We start from the raw sequence: 17,505 nt of genomic DNA, 5'->3' as shown, positions 1-17,505 counted from the left end.
CTCCAAGCGAACATTCTCGGAAATTTCTTCCTCAGATTAAGGCCTATGTTTGATACTAGTGGACTTCTCTTGGCCATGAATGTCCCTTTTGCCAATGGTAGTCTGCTTTTCATGTCCTCCATGTTCCGTCCGCCACTGGTTATTTTACTGCGTAGGTACCAGAATTCCTTAAATTCACCTACTTCGTGACCATCAATCCTGATGTTAAGCTTCTCGCTGTTCTCATTTCTGTTACTTCTCATTACTTTCGTCTTTCTTCGATTTACTCTCAATCCACATTCTGAACTCATTAGGCTCTCCATTCCATTTCGCAGATCACACAAATCTTCTTCACTTTCACTCAAAATAGCAATGTCATCAGCGAATCATGTGATTGATACCCTCTCACCTTGAATTTTAATTTCACTCCTGAACATTTCTTTTATTTCCATCATTCCTTCTTCGATGTACAGATTGAACAGTAGGGGCGAAAAACAGCATCCCTGTCTTATACCCTTTTTAATCCGAGCATTTCGTTCTTTGTCATCCACTCTTATTATTCCCTGTTGTACATATTGTATATTACGCGCCTCTCCCTATAGCTTGCCCCTATTTTTCTCAGAATTTCGAGCTTCCTGCTCCATTTTACAATGTCGAACGCTTTTTCCAGGTCAACAAATCCTATGAACGTGTCTTTTTCTTTAGTCTTGCTTCCATTATCGAACGCAACGTCAGAACTGCCACTCTGGTGCCTTTACCTTTCGTAGAGCCAAACTGATCGTCATAGTACACACTCTCCATTTTCTTTTCAATTCTTGTATTACTCTTGTAAGCAACTTGGATACATGAGCCGTTAAGCTGATTGTGCGATATTTCTCGCATTTGTCGGCTTTTGCTGTCTTCGGAACTGTGTGGATGATATTTTCCCTAAAGTCATCTGATATGTTGCCAGATTCATACATTCTACCTACCAACGTGAATAGTCGTTTTGTTGCCACGTCTCCCAAGAATTTTAGAAAATCTCATGGAATGTTATCTATTCCTTCTGCCTTATTAAGTCCTCCAAAGGTATCGATGTAGCATGAAGTCGACATTCCAAAACATCCCGAAGGTGTTCTATAGGATTCAGGCCAGTTCTCTGTGCAGGTCAGTCCATTACAGGGATGTTATTGTCGTGTAACCACTCTGCCACAGGCTGTGCATTATGAACAGGTTCTCGATCGTGTTAAAGATGCAGTCGCCATTCCCGAATTGCTCTTCAACAGTGGGAAGGAAGAAGGTGCTTAAAACATCAATGTAGGCCTATACTGTGATAGTACCACATAAAATAACAAGGGGTGCAAGCCCCCTTCATGAAAAACACTATCTGACTTTAACACTACCGCCTCCGAATTTTACTGTCGGCACTACACACGCTGCCAGATGACATTCACCAGGCATTCGCCACACCCACACCCTGCCATCGGATCGCCACATTGTGTACCGTGATTCGTCACTTCAAACAACGTTTTTCCACTGTTCAGTCGTCCAATGCTTAAGCTCCTTACACCAAGAGAGGCGTCGTTTGCATTTACCAGTGTTACGTGTGGCTTATGAGCAGCCGCTCGACCATGAAATCCGTGTTTTCTCACCTCCTGCCTAACTGTCATAGTACTTGCAGTGGATCTTGATACAGTTTGGAATTCCTGTGTGGTCGTCTGGATAGATGTCTGCCTGTTGCACATTCTGATTCTAATACTCGCTCCCCTGTCTCTTCTTCATCCACTCCTGTTTCTTCTTCCACCTCATGAAACAAATCTTCCCCCTCATAAAGGCCTTCAGTATCCTCTTTCCGCCTATCCGCTCTCTCGTCTGCATTTAATGTACGAGTAGTGCCTATGAACAGTGGGCCGCAACTCGGCACGATCAGTTACACCAGAGGAGGTACGCGTACCTAAGGAAGGAGTTCGAATCGTGTATTCCATTGAACGACGAGTAGTTCTGGTACTCAAGTACCTCAGGTTAGAACATAGTCCTACGGAAACGTGATTTAATGTTCGGAGACGACGTGATGCGGGAACTGTTCGCAAACTCATCGCCAAATTCCTACGGAAAGGCAGGGTGTAAGAGGTCCGAGCAGATGTAATTTCGATGCATTGCTCACGCGCTGCCTGCGATATGTAAGGTATAAGAGAATCTCAGACCAGAGAGCAGTGTTGACTGCAGTAGGAACTGTGTAGCTGTAGGAGTAAGTTGTTGCTAGCAAGCAGTCCTGTCTGGTGTATCGTGCTGGCTGGGCCGGTCGCGGTGCAGCGATGCCGGACCCTAAGCATTATTGTATAAGGTAAAAGCAGCCTCGCGCATATGTAGTATTGTTAACTCAAGTCCCATGTAAATGTTTTAAAAATGTCCTAATAATAATCTTTCTCATAAAAAGTAACTTTTAACAACCATTCATTTCAATTTAAAGAATTTACTAATTTCTCCAATCCATGATCATCCCGATTACTGCAAAAGAAAAATCAGTTGTTTCTTTTCATAAATGACAAATCTATCGGCCAGCATTGCACAGGGCTGTGCCAAAAAAATTTATTCTAAGAGGAGATATATATATGCGTTATCCGGCGACTTCACTGAGGTAAGAAGTTTTCTTTTTTTTTATTCAGAATGATCTTTCAGGGCCATGATGCAGCACTGCTGACGTCCAAAATTTACCAGGTTAAATTCACAGTCAATTATTGAAAAGTTATAAGTGAGCGACAATTTAATTGTATTATTACCACGTTACTGAATTTATTTTTTGTTGGGACGTTACACTGAATGTGAACGACATAATTATAATTTTTACTGTTGAGAAGTTTAGGAATTTTTCTGTTTTGAGGTTACACTAAATTAGAATATTATTCATATGTGTTTCCATCCAGAATCCATAGCCAGCAGACCACACCCGTCCGAGCTGTGCCATAGAGGTCTGACGCTGTGGACCAGATTCTCACAATGACTGATAATGAAGGATTCGATGTTGGCTGGGTCTGGTTCACAGATTAAGCACACTTCCACCTCAGTGGAGTCGTGACTAAAAAGAACTGGATATTTTGGGGTTCCAAAAACCGCTGTTTGTCAGAAGCGAAACGACTGTGTTCTCCCAAAGTTACTGTTTGGGCTGCTATATGCAGCAGAGGAATTATTGGACCTTTTTTCATGCGAGGAATGATCAGTAGTGAGTCTTACTTTGCAGTCTTAGAACAGTTTGTCGCCACATTGGAGCATCCGGCAGGTTCAGAGTGGTTAATGCTAGAAGGAGCCAGACCACTTCGCACCGAATAGTTGATTCGCTTCCTCGGTGTATATTTCGGGAAGAGAGTCACCGCATTGGATTATTGCAAATTTACTGGCGCAGGGATGGATTCGCTTTCAGAGTCACCTGATCGGACTCCATGTGACTACTTTTTATGAGAAATATTCAACTAGAACCAACCTGAGCCATGCTGCGGCACGCGTTGGTGCTGTCTGTAGGTTTCCGCCCTCTGTTGCAGGCCAGACCGTATCGTTTAGTTGGCACGGCACTGTTGTTTGTCTTCTCGTGCTGCCTGGCGCCACTCGGTTTCGCAAGCGTTGTCTGTCCGCTAGTGGCAGCAGCGGCGGTTATCGATATGTAGAAACTGTTGCCCTATCTTCGGGGCGGCGTCGTGATTCTTCCGGGTCGAGTGAGTGCGCGAGTTCTGTTGGGGACTCAGGAGGGGCCAGGACCGTGTAGCGCCAGAAGACGCCGGGACCGCTGGCGGCGCGCATGCACTGCCGGATGGAAGGGCTGTGGCCACGAGGGTGCACGACCTCGTCCTAAACCGGATCCTGCAGGCTTTAAGATGAGTGCATTTCAATCCAAGCAGAGAAACCTCCACCATTGTGATATCTCGCGATTCTCCAGTGACTTGGTTCCTCTTGCTGCTCGTAGCGTTGCCGAGGTGAAGAACAGCGAGTGGAGTGCTTGGGAAAGGTGGATCTGATTACCTTTCCACGACTTCTTATTACTATTTACGGCCCGCAGCTCGTGGTCGTGCGGTAGCGTTCTCGCTTCCCGCGCTCGGGTTCCCGGGTTCGATTCCCGGCGGGGTCAGGAATTTTCTCTGCCTCGTGATTTTTAAACAACCCGTATCTAATAACCCATGTAGGAAGTGTACTACTGGAGAGTAGTTAATGTGTATAGAGAGACACTGAGGAAAAAACACGAACAAATAATAGAGAGTACTAAAATATCGGGAATACATTTGTCTAGGTAACATATTTGATTAACATTGACATTGCAATTAACATTGCAAGATCACAGGTTAATGTAAGCTCTAGATAAGCCATGACAAATGTAAAATACTGGTAACTTGAATTTAGGAGAATTTGTACTTACAGTTTCCTTATGGTCCATTTGTGAGACTCGCAGACACTAAACATCACCGAGCGAGGTGGCGCAGTGGTTAGACACTGGACTCGCATTCGAGAGGACGACGGTTCAATACCGCGTCCGGCCATCCTGATATAGGTTTTCCGTGATTTCCCTAAATCGCTCCAGGCAAATGCCGGGATGGTTCCTTTGAAAGGGCACGGCCGACTTCCTTCCCCGTCCTTCCCTAATCCGATGAGACCGATGACCTCGCTGTCTGGTCTCCTTCCCCAAAACCAACGAACCAACGAACCAACCAACTAAACATCACACACAACTTGTTGTACACTTTTAAACATCGAAAAAATTTTACATAAACAAAACAGTTACGCAGATGTTCCTACAAGTAACCAAGAGAAATGACATTATAGGTATTCCACAGAGTATGATATGCTTTTGTACAGAGGTTATTTACCTTAACAATTTGGATCATAATTTACTTATATCTCTTTTACAATTGCGCTTATTTCCGTGTGTTACTATTTTTATTTAAGTATACTAGGACAAACAGGCCGAAATTTCAACACCAGGAACGCAGAGCACGTGAAACCCTAGACACACAACAGACCCACTGTATCAGTCATGGCAACACATGTACATAATACAGGACACCCATTTGGAAAAATAGAGCAAAATGTCAAAGTACTCCACCGACTAAATAAAGAACATAAAATGGATTTGTTAGAAGAACAGGAGATATGTACACATTTCAAAAAATTTGAAGATAAAATATTAAACGAAAAACTTGAATCAGTGAATTTCTTCACATGTTTCGATAGTATACTTAAATAAAGATAGTAACACATAGAAATAAGCACAATTGTTCAATAGATATAATTAAATTATGATCCAAATTGTTAAGGTAAAAAACCTCTGTACAAAAGCATATCATACTCTGTGGAAGACCTATAATGTCATCTCTGCTTACTACTTGTAGGAACATCGGTGTTACTGTTTTGTTTGTATAAAATGTTTTTGACGTTTAAAAGTGTAGAAGTTGTGTGTGATTTTTTTGATGTGTGTGAGACTCTGCACAAATGGACCATAAGGAAACTGTACGTACAAATTCTTCTAAATTTCGCCACTAACTTCACATAAAGATCGACAACAAACTAAAAATCACGTGTTTTCTTATATATTGCAGCAAAGTCAACTAAATGAAGCCGAATCTCACACATCGACAATCTCACATAGAAATGACATAACAAACACAAAAAACGCACTTGAAAATGGGAATCATTTCCCGAAACGCGTCGTGCGAAGAATATAAAATACAGAAAATCGTGACTGGTAGCAGATGAGTTATTTATAAACAAACGTAAACTTAAGTATTGTATCTTTTCTTTTTGGAATAAAACTCATTAATACGACCTGTCTGATTGTTTGTCTAGCGAACTGAGTATGCAGCTAGCTAGACGCCACAAGATTGACGACGAGGCTGGACGAGACAATGATAACAAAACTAGCGGCTCTATTTGACTGATGATGATGATGATGATGAGTCCCATACTCCTTTACAGAGCGTAGGGGAGCGACGCGGGAGAACCGCGCCGCCTTGCTAGGCAAGGTCCTAGTGGAGGTGGTTTGCCATTGCCTTCCTCCGACCGTAATGGGGATGAATGATGATGATGAAGACGACACAACAACACCCAGTCATCTCGAGGCAGGAAAAATCCCTGACCCCGCCGGGAATCGAACCCGGCTCCGAACCCCGTGCTTGGGAAGCGAGAACGCTACCGCGAGACCACGAGCTGCGGACTTTTGCGGACTATTTGACTATAACGTCATTTATTCTTTATAACACATGCTGCCAGTTTCGACACCACATGAGATCATCTTCAGACTCCCAACGTAACCTGGCATCCACAAGTGTTGTGACGTGCATTGAGCAGAATCGTATGCAGCTGTCCAAAATTATCTGCGTTCCGTACCTTCCGTGGCAATGACAAGCCCAGACGACTGTGCTGAGCTTCTTGTTGCCACGGGAGATTCGGAACCCAGTGAACAGACACACACCAAATGATGGAGGAAGCCTATGGTGACGAGTGCTTAAGCCGTGTTCGTTGTTACGAACGGTTCACAGGGTTTAGAAATGGCCGGACAGAAGTTCAAGATGTCCCTCGTTCAGGACGCCTTTCGACGTCTACCGACGACGCTCATGCCAGGAACGTCAAAGAAATCGTGCGTTGAAGACTGACTGTCAGCGAAATTGCAGAAAAATGTAACTTTTTAGTTGGATCATGTCATCAAACCTGACACAGGATTTTGGAATGCATCGCGTTGTCGCTAAGTTCGTCCCACGGTTCATGAGTCAAGACCAGACAAACGTTCGCCTCGCAACCTGTGAAGACCTTTTGGACTGCACAGATGTTCCTTAAGAAGACCATAACTGATAGTGAGAGGTGGATCTATGGTTATGATGTTGAAAGGTCTCTGCTGGATTCCTTTCATGTTAATTTCTTAAATCTGTTCTCATTTACGGCATAGATTCCTCTTCGAAATTTACTGTGGCGTTTCTGACTATCTGGGAGGAGACTGAGTAGTGGAACGTGTTACTTTTACACATAAACAAGAACGATCTGTCACACTACTACACTTTAAAACACAGTTTATATGTAATTCATGTCACACAGTCTCATACGGAACCTACATCCGATTTCTTTTATATACTGTATATGATGAGATACTGTCGTCCCCCTTCCCTTCTGTGTGAGAGGATGAATGAGCAAATGTATTTCTAGTTGCATGCTTGAGGGTAGCAGACAAGCCTGTCTGCTAGAGAACAGTAGGACCAACGTCGGAACAGGTAGCTACGCTTTCAAAAAGCAGAGAGGTTTCTATTTTTAGTATGGTCCTGTCCGTCCCTTGTCATGTTAGTATAGGAAGCTGCCCCTCTGGCCACTTCCGTTTGTATTTGTGAGCCACCCTCAGGAAGGGACCAGGTCAGTCTGTCCGCGGCGAGCGTCTGAAGTGGTAAGATCTCCGGCTAAGCGCGTGTCTGCTAAGTCCGTAGGACAATGGATTTCTTAAGTTCAGCCTAACTGAAAATTTAACCACCTTTATTTCAGGTTTAGATGTAAAATATCTAATGTTATCTTAAATTGCAACGCAGTGTATTTCGAGTGTGAAGTTCAGAATATCTTCCAGTAGTTGCTTTCTCACTATTTTGTGAGTAAAGTGGAACCACGTGTTGATCAGTAACTCTAACTAAGATCATCAATCTTAAATGCGAATGTGGGTGAGATTATAACGTTTCGTCTTGACAATATTTTTCAATATAGGAACTTTTCTTTATGTTCAACCCACGTGGGGTGTACTTTGTGATACCAGTACCACGTGCTTATACAATTGTTTGACCCATCACGTTAATAGTAAGACGATAGTAACCAGTCAAGGTTTTTCTTTTGTAAATTGCTTTTCGATCTAATTTATTTTAATTATCAAAATTATTGTGGAGTACACTCTTTGTGTAAACCAAGTTGACCACGTGAAGCATGTGGTGTAATCATCAAAGTAGCCCTCAGCTAGTTTTTTCGGGAAGATTTCACAGAGAGTTAGTATGAATTTAGTATACCAGTGTGTGGTAATTACATGACGGACAGGATTGTGCTACGAACGTAACTTCTTTGGGTGAAAATGGAATCGGTTGGTTGTGGTTAATTTCCTCTTGCATATCTTTCAACGTTCTTCGTGTGTTATTTTATGAATGCAGTGTTGTATGCAGTCTCCCAATCTTGGCTCCATATTTGATGTGTTCTGTACGATTACAAACTCACATTTTCACAATCCTAAATAAGGCACCAGTTTAGTTTTGAATCAAGTTTAATATGCTGAAATTTCAATGATCAATGTTAAAATAAATTTCCAAATATAAACTGATTTATTTCTTTCTATTTAAATTCTCTTTCTTTATATATATATATATCACCGGTTGTCGTATGACTATTAAAAGATTATAATTAATGTTAGTCTGGTTGGGAATTTGGTAAGCTAGACTGGATACCAGGTGAAACAGTTGCGCAGTAATGCAAGGTTAACTTCCCCAGACAGCTCACAGCTTTTAACCCACTTTTATTGTCTATCAGCACCGCTTACACCACAAATTAAACAACAACGTTACAATGTTCAGACGAAGGTTCAATCTTCACAATGGGTCGGGAAAGGTTCTCCAATACCAGAAAATGTTTGTCAGGTCAGGTCAAATGTCAAAGCCATGCTGACAGTTCTTTTTTTTTTTCCTCTGAAGGATTAGTTCATCATGAATTCGTGCCACAGGTACAAACTGTTAATCGATCGTACTATTCGGAAGAGGTGCGACGCCTGCAAGAAAATATGAGAAAGAAACAGCCTTTTATGTGGCGAGACATTTCATGGCTCTTACATCACTAGAACGCACCCGCTCATTCACCCCTGTTGACGCGTGACTATTGCACGGTCGGCCGCCAAGTACGAGTCTTATTTCAGTCGACGGGACACTGGGTGACTTGCGCGCAGGTGATGAGGACAGCACAACACCCAGTCCCCCAAGCGGAGAATATCTCCTACCCGGCCGGGAATCGATCTTGGCCCGCTTCCATGGGAGGCGAGCAAGTTACCACCCAGTTAAGCCAGCTGACGGTGTTTACAAACAATAGACAGAACATATTTCTAATGACATGGGAAAAAAAACAATAATTTTTGGTACCAGGGAAACATTAGATAAAAAGAGGGAAAATCATATTTAGAAATTAATGATGGTTCAAATGGCTCTGAGCACTATGGGACTTAACATCTGTGGTCATCAGTCCCCTAGAACACCTAACTAACCTAGGGACATCACACACACCCATGCCAGAGGCAGGATACGAACCTGCGACCGTAGCGGTCACGCGGTTCCAGACTGAAGCGCCTAGAACCGCACGGCTCACCGGCCGGCCTAGAAATTAATGAGAGAGATCAATGTGACGCTCAGTTCAAACTTATGAATCAGAAATGTGATGAACAGAACAAAAATACTTATTTTCAACTCGATATTAGGGAGTATAGTCCTGTATGGGGCAGTGACGTCGACAAATAATAATTAAAAGACATGTACGCACTTTGAAAGCATTAGACATTGATTTATGGAGAAAATCACCAAGAATCTCATGAATAGGCCGGGTAAGTAACACCGAAATGATAAAAATGAGAGAAATAGAGGAAGGAATGTGTTATGTGATGGATTGAAGTAACTTGTAGTGGGCCGGCTGGAGTGGCCGAGCGGTTCTAGGCGCTACAGCCTGGAATCGCGCGACCACTACGATCGCAGGTTCGAATCCTGCCTCGGGCATGGATGTGTGTGAAGTCCTTAGGTTAGTTAGGTTTAAGTAGTTCTAAGTTCTAGGGGACTGATGACCTCAGAAGTCAAGTCCCATAGTGCTCAGAGCCATTTTTTTAACTTGTAGTGGTACGGACAAGCTCTTATCTTGTCAGATATAAAATCTGACATTTAAGAAATAAATATTAGGCCTATGTTAAAGTTCCTTTTACGTTATTATTATAACCGTGTTTGTTGAAATTACGAGATACGAGAACAATTTTCTTTCCCCATATTCTCGTCACTGTCCGACAGCTTATTCTGCGAACATGGATATTTGAGGGAATTAGTAGCGACTATTAAATGATGAAGAGAAAGCTTAATTCACCTTTTCTTTAATACTCTTGAGAGCATTGTAGATTATCAACTGCCAACAGTTATATACTGAGGTGACAAAAGACATGGGACACCTAATAACGTATTGCATCTGCTTTTGCCAGCTTGATGCAGCACCTAGGTGGAGCACAGACTCAACGAGTCATTAGGAGTCCCCTGTTGAAATACTGAACCATGCTGTTTCTACAGCCGTCCATAACTGCGGAAGTGTTGCCGATGCAGGATTTTGTGCGCGAACTGACCTACTGATTGGGTCCCATAAATGTTTAATGGGAGTCGTGTCAAACGATCTTGGTGACCAAATTCTTCGAACTAATCGCTAACAACTGTGCCCCTGAATCATAGCGCATTGTCATCCATAGAAATTGCTTTGTTGTTTGGGAACATAAAGTCCACGAACGGCTCAAGAGATCTCCAAGTAACCGAACATAAGCACTTCCAGTCAATCATCCCTTCCTCAGTGAAATATTGTCTCAAAATACGGTTGAAAACTCTAAGAGATTCTGGTCGTATGTGAAGTACACCAGCGGCAAAAAAAAGTCAATGCCATCACTGCACGATAGCGATGGAAATGTTACCGATGATGGTGCCACTAAAGAGGAGTTGCTAAATACAGTTTTCCGTAATCCTTCACGCAAGAAGACGAAGTAAACATTCCAGAATTCGAAACCAGAACAGCTGTTACCATGAGTGACATAAAAGTAGATATCTTAGGTGTTGCGAAACAACTCAAATCACTTAAGAAAGGCAAGTCTTCTAATCCAGATGGTATACCAATCAGGTTCCTTTCAGAGGATGCAGACACAATAGCGCCTTTCTTGGCAATCGTATACAACCGCTCACTTGACGAAAGGACTGTTCCTTAAGACTGGAAAGTAGCACAGGTCACACCAATATTCAAGAAAGGAAATAGGAGTAACCCATTGAATTACAGACCCATATCACTGACCTCAATTTGCAGTAGGATTTTGGAGGGTATACTGTACTCGAACATTATGTGTCACCTTGAAGAAAATGACTTATTGATACATAACCAACACGGATTCAGAAGATATCGTTCTTGTGCAACACAGGTAGCTCCTTATTCCCATCAAGTAATGAGTGCTGTCGACAAGGGATCTCAGATCGATTCCATATTCCTAGATTTCCAGAAGGCTTTTGATACCGTTCCTCACAAGCGACTATTAATCAAATTGCGTGCATGTGGAGTATCGTTTCAGTTGTGTGACTAGATTCGTGATTTCTTCTCAGAGAGCTCACAGTTCGTAGTGATAGACGGTAAATAATCCAGTAGAACAGAAGTGATATCTGGCGTTCCGTAAGGTAGTTTCATAGGCCCTCTGCTGTTTCTGATTTACATAAATGATCTAGGTGATAATCTGAGCAGTGTTTGCAGATGAGGCTGTAATTTACCGTCTAATGAAATCATCTGACGATCAATTCCAATTACAAAATGATCTAGAGAGAATTTCTGTATGGTGCAAAAAGTGGCAATTGGCACTAAATAAAGAAAAGTACGAGGTCATCCACATGGGTACTAAAAGCAATCCGATAAATTTTGGGTATACTAAAATCGCACAAATCTAAGGGCTGTCAATTCGACTAAATACCTAGGAATTACAATTACGAGCAACTTAAATTCGAAAGACCACATAGATAATATTGCGGGGGAGACCAAACAAAGACTGCGTTTAGAAGATGCGAAGAACCCACTAAAGAGACAGCACACATTATACTTGTCCGTCCTATGCTGGAATACTGTTGCGCCTTGTGGGATCCTTACCAGGTAGGATTGACGGAGGACATCGAAAAAGTGCAAAGAAGGGCAGCTCGTTTCGTGTTATCTCACAATAGGGGCGAGAGTGTCACTGATATGATATGCGAGTTGGGGTGGCAGTCACTGAAACAAAGGCGGTTTTCTTTGCGGCGAGATCTATTTACGAAATTTCGGTCACCAACTTTCTCTTCCGAAAACGAAAATATTTTGTTGACACCCACCTACGTAGGTAGAAATGATCATCATAATAAAATAAGATAAATCAGAGCTCGAACGGAAAGATTTAGATGTTCACTTTTCCCACGCGCCATTCGAAAGTGGAATGATAGAGAAGTAGTATGAAAATGGTTCGATAAACCCTCTGCCAGGCACTTAAGTGTGAATTGCAGAGTAACCATGTAGATGTAGATTTGGGCCAGAGGACCCATTTCATTACTTGTAAACACAGTCCACACCATTACGGAACCGCCACGAGCTTGCACAGCGGATTGTAGATAACTTGGTTGCATGGCTCCGTGGGGTCTGCACCCTACCATCAGCTCTTACCAACTAAAGTCGGGACTCATTTAACGAGGCGACGGTTTTCCAGTCGTCTGGACTCCAACCGATAGGGTCCCGAGCCGAGGGTCTGCTGCCACAGGCCTTTTTTTTTGTCATCAGTCTACTGACTGGTTTGATGCGGCCCGCCACGAATTCCTTTCCTTTGCTAACTTCTTCATCTCAGAGTAGCACTTGCAACCTACGTCCTCAATTATTTGCTTGATGTATTCCAGTATCTGTCTTCCTCTACAATTTTTGCCCTCTAGAGCTCCCTCTAGTACCGTGGAAGTCATTCCCTCATGTCTTAGCAGATGACCTATCACCCTGTCCTCCTTATCAGTTTTTTCCACATATTCCTTTCCTCTCCGATTCTGCGTAGAACCTCCTCATTCCTTACCTTATCAGTCTACCTAATTTTCAACATTCGTCTATAGCACCACATCTCAAATGCTTCGATTCTCTTCTGTTCTGGTTTTCCCACAGTCCATGTTTCACTACCATACAATGCTGTACTCCAGACGTACATCCTCAGAAATTTCTTCCTCAAATTAAGGCCTGTATTTGATATTAGTAGACTTCTCTTGGCCAGAAATGCCTTTTTTGCCATAGCGAGTCTGCTTTTGATGTCCTCCTTGCTCCGTCCGTCATTGGTTATTTTACTGCCTAGGTAGCAGAATTCCTTAACTTCATTGACTTCGTGACCATCAATCCTGATGTTAAGTTTCTCGCTGTTCTCATTTCTACTACTTCTCATTACCTTCGTCTTTCTCCGATTTACTCTCAAACCGTACTGTGTACTCATTAGACTGTTCATTCCGTTCAGCAGATCATTTAATTCTTCTTCACTTTCACTCAGGATAGCAATGTCATCAGCGAATCGTATCATTGATATCCTTTCACCTTGTATTTTAATTCCACTCCTGAACCTTTCTTTTATTTCCATCATTGCTTCCTCGATGTACAGATTGAAGAGTAGGGGCGAAAGGCCACAGCCTTGTCTTACACCCTTCTTAATACGGGCACTTCGTTCTTGATCGTCCACTCTTATTATTCCCTCTCGGTTGTTGTACATATAGTATATGAACCGTCTCTCTTACCCCTACTTTTTTCAGAATCTCGAACAGCTTGCACCATTTTATATTGTCGAACGCTTTTTCCAGGTCGACAACTCCTATGAAAGTGTCTTGATTTTTCTTTAGCCTTGCTTCCATTATTAGCCGTAACGTCAGAATTGCCTCTCTCGTCCCTTTACTTTTCCTAAAGCCAAACTGATCGTCACCTAGCGCATTCTCAATTTTCTTTTCCATTCTTCTGTATATTACTCTTGTAAGCAGCTTCGATGCATGAGCTGTTAAGCTGACTGTGCGATAATTCTGCCACAGGCTATTAACGCCAAATTTCGTCGCAATTTTTTGACGTAAACATTCGTCGTACGGCATCGATTCATTGTTGCGGTTATTTCAGGCAGTGTTGCTTGTCTGTTAGCACTGACAACTCTACGCAAACGCCGCTGCTCTCGGTCCTTAAATGAAGACCGTCGGACACTGTATTGTTGGTAGTGAGAGTCAATGACTGAAATTTGGTATTCTCGGTCACATTCTTACCACCGTGGATCTCGGAATGCTGGTTTCCCTAACGATTTCCGAAATGGAATGCCCCGTTCTTTTAGCTCCAGCTGCCATTCCCGTTCAAACACTGTCAATTCCCATCGTTCGGTCATAATGACGTCGGAAAGCTTTCCACGTGAATCACCTGGGTATAAGTGACAGCTCCGCCAATGCACTGAACCAGAAATAATCTCTGATAGATTACAATTATATATCAATACCTTCAGCTGCTGATGGGCGTTGATATATATCAACGAGGACAGGTGGAAATGTGTGCCCCGACCGGCACGCGAACCCGGTGCCTCCTGCTTACATGGCAGACGCTCTATCCATCAGAGCCACCGAGGGCACACAGGATAACGCGACTGCAGGGACTACCTCGCGCACGCCTCCCGCGAGACCCACATTCTCACCTCGTATGTCAAATGTCAACACACTACATACGTATTGTCCCACCCGAACACACTCATTACTCGTGGAAGACATTCTTACCAAGCCCCGTAAGAGTTCGGGTAATATGTGGCCATCCGCACAGAAGAAGGAGGTCATGGTCGATATTGCCAGAACTATATACAGGGTGTTTCAAAAATGACCGGTATATTTGAAACGGCCATAAAAACTAAACGAGCAGCGATAGAAATACACCGTTTGTTGCAATATGCTTGGGACAACAGTACATTTTCAGGCGGACAAACTTTCGAAATTACAGTAGTTACAATTTTCAACAACAGATGGCGCTGCAAGTGATGTGAAAGATATAGACAACGCAGTCTGTGGGTGCGCCATTCTGTACGTCGTCTTTCTGCTGTAAGCGTGTGCTGTTCACAACGTGCAAGTGTGCTGTAGACAACATGGTTTATTCCTTAGAACAGAGGATTTTTCTGGTGTTGGAATTCCACCGCCTAGAACACAGTGTTGTTACAACAAGACGAAGTTTTCAACGGAGGTTTAATGTAACCAAACGACCGAAAAGCGATACAATAAAGGATCTGTTTGAAACATTTCAACGGACTGGGAACGTGACGGATGAACGTGCTGGAAAGGTAGGGCGACCGCGTACGGCAACCGCAGAGGGCAACGCGCAGCTAGTGCAGCAGGTGATCCGACAGCGGCCTCGGGTTTCCGTTCGCCGTGTTGCAGCTGCGGTCCAAATGACGCCACGTACCGTCTCGTGCGCCAGAGTTTACACCTCTATCCGTACAAAATTCAAACGCGGCAACCCCTCAGTGCCGCTACCATTGCTGCACGAGAGACATTCGCTAACGATATAGTGCACAGGATTGATGACGGCGATATGCATGTGGGCAGCATTTGATTTACTGACGAAGCTTATTTTTACCTGGACGGCTTCGTCAATAAACAGAACTGGCGCATATGGGGAACCAAAAAGCCCCATGTTGCAGTCCCATCGTCCCTGCATCCTCAAAAAGTACTGGTCTGGGCCGCCATTTCTTCCAAAGGAATCTCTGGCCCATTTTTCAGATCCGAAACGATTACTGCATCACGCTATCCGGACATTCTTCGTGATTTTGTGGCGGTACAAACTGCCTTAGAGGACACTGCGAACACCTCGTGGTTTATGCAAGATGGTGCCCGGCCACATCGCACGGCCGACGTCTTTAATTTCCCGAATGAATATTTCGATGATCGTGTGATTGCTTTGGGCTATCCGAAACATACAGGAGGCGGCGTGGATTGGCCTCCCTATTCGCCAGACATGAACCCCTGTGACTTCTTTCTGTGGGGACACTTGAAAGACCAGGTGCACCGCCAGAATCCAGAAACAATTGAACAGCTGAAGCAGTACATCACATCTGCACGTGAAGCCATTCCGCCAGACACGTTGTCAAAGGTTTCGGGTAATTTCATTCAGAGACTACGCCATATTATTCTATGCATGGTGGATATGTGGAAAATATCATACTATAGAGTTTCCCAGATCGCAGCGCCATCTGTTGTTGAAAATTGTAACTACTGTAATTTCGAAAGTTTGTCTGCCTGAAAATGTACTGTTGTCCCAAGCATATTGCAACAAACGGTGTATTTCTATCGCTGCTCGTTTAGTTTTTATTGCCGTTTCAAATATACCGGTAATTTCTGAAACACCCTGTACTTATATGGATATAGTGTCTGCTCTTTCGGACTATGTGCAGTCGCGCTATCCTCTGTGCCCTCGGTGGCTCAGGTGGATAGAGCGTCTGCCATGTAAGCAGGAGATCCCGGGTTCGAGTCCCGGTCGGGGCACACATTTTCACCTGTCCCCGTTGATATATATCAACGCCTGTCAGCAGCTTAAGGTATTAATATATAATTCTAATTTCGTTCTAGACGGCTGCAGGTCATGAATGGTGTCTGTTCTTTCGGACGTGTCCGATAGAACAGACACGATATTCGTACAAGTATAATCTCTGATAACGTCAGCGTCTTCACGGAGAGGAAGACAATTACACGGTGAGAGAATTAAAAATTGGGCATCGCTGCCTTGCTAAGAATTCAGAGTGCAATATGTTAAAATATATATTAATAAAATTACTGTTCCCGTGTCTTTAAAATAAATATGATATGTTACGAAATGTAAGAAGGATGTAGGCAACAAGAATACCAAAACTAAATCTGCGCTGGGAAATTGAGGGGAATAACAGGGGGGAAGCCACTGCATGGTGTATGGCAGAGGCTATAACGTACCAGTGCTAGTCATTTCCTTTCCTATTCCCCTCTCAAGTGGAGTGAGTCAAAAAGCCATTTCTATATTCTAATTTCTCACACCGGTTCCCGTGAGAACACCGAAGTTAAGCGTTGTTGGTCGTGGACGGCACTTGGATGGGTGACCATCCAGCCGCCATGCGCTGTTGCCATTTTTCGGGGTGCACTCAGCCTCGTGATGCCAATTGAGGAGCTACTCGACCGAATAGTAGCGGCTTCGGTCAAGAATACCATCATACCGACCGGGAGAGCGGTGTGCTGACCCCACGCCCCTCCTATCCTCATCATCCTCGGAGGATGGCACGGCGGTCGGATGGTCCCGGTAGGCCACTCGTGGCCTGAAGACGGAGTGCAATATTCTAATTTCTCGCATCTTATCTTCATGGTCGATGCGTGAAACTTACTTTGGCGGCAGTAGAACGAATCTAAAAATGGTTCAAATGGCTCTGAGCACTATGGGACCTAACATCTGAGGTCATCAGTCGCCTGGACTTAGAACTGCTTAAACCTAACTAACCTAAGGACACCACACACATCCATGCCCGAGGCAGGATTCGAACTTACGACCTTAGCAACAGCGAGATTCCGGACTGACGCGCCTAGAACCGCTCGGCCTCAACGGCCGGCAGAATGAACCTGAAGTCAGCCGCAAGTACATGTTCTCTAAATTTTCTCAATACGAGGTGCATTCAAATTGTAAGGCCTCCAAGTTTTTTTCTAATTAACTACTCACCCGAAATCGATGAAACTGGCGTTACTTCTCAACGTAATCGCCCTGCGGACGTACACATTTTTACAACGCTGACGCCATGAT

The 17,505-nt window shown here is 43.6% G+C and overlaps 1 non-coding gene across 1 annotated transcript; it reads left to right on the top strand.

The window, feature by feature from the left end:
• The first annotated feature begins 16,157 nt into the window (after positions 1 to 16,157).
• Positions 16,158 to 16,232, top strand: Trnat-ugu (transfer RNA threonine (anticodon UGU)). The gene has a single exon. It is a non-coding gene; the product is annotated as a tRNA-Thr (tRNA).
• The last annotated feature ends 1,273 nt before the right edge of the window (positions 16,233 to 17,505 follow it).

This window comes from Schistocerca cancellata, chromosome 12 (genome assembly GCF_023864275.1).
Source record: "Schistocerca cancellata isolate TAMUIC-IGC-003103 chromosome 12, iqSchCanc2.1, whole genome shotgun sequence".
Classification (NCBI taxonomy): Eukaryota; Metazoa; Arthropoda; class Insecta; order Orthoptera; family Acrididae; genus Schistocerca; species Schistocerca cancellata.
The sequence above is the reverse complement of the archived record's forward strand: the minus strand, read 5'-3'. Positions and strand labels throughout refer to the sequence as shown.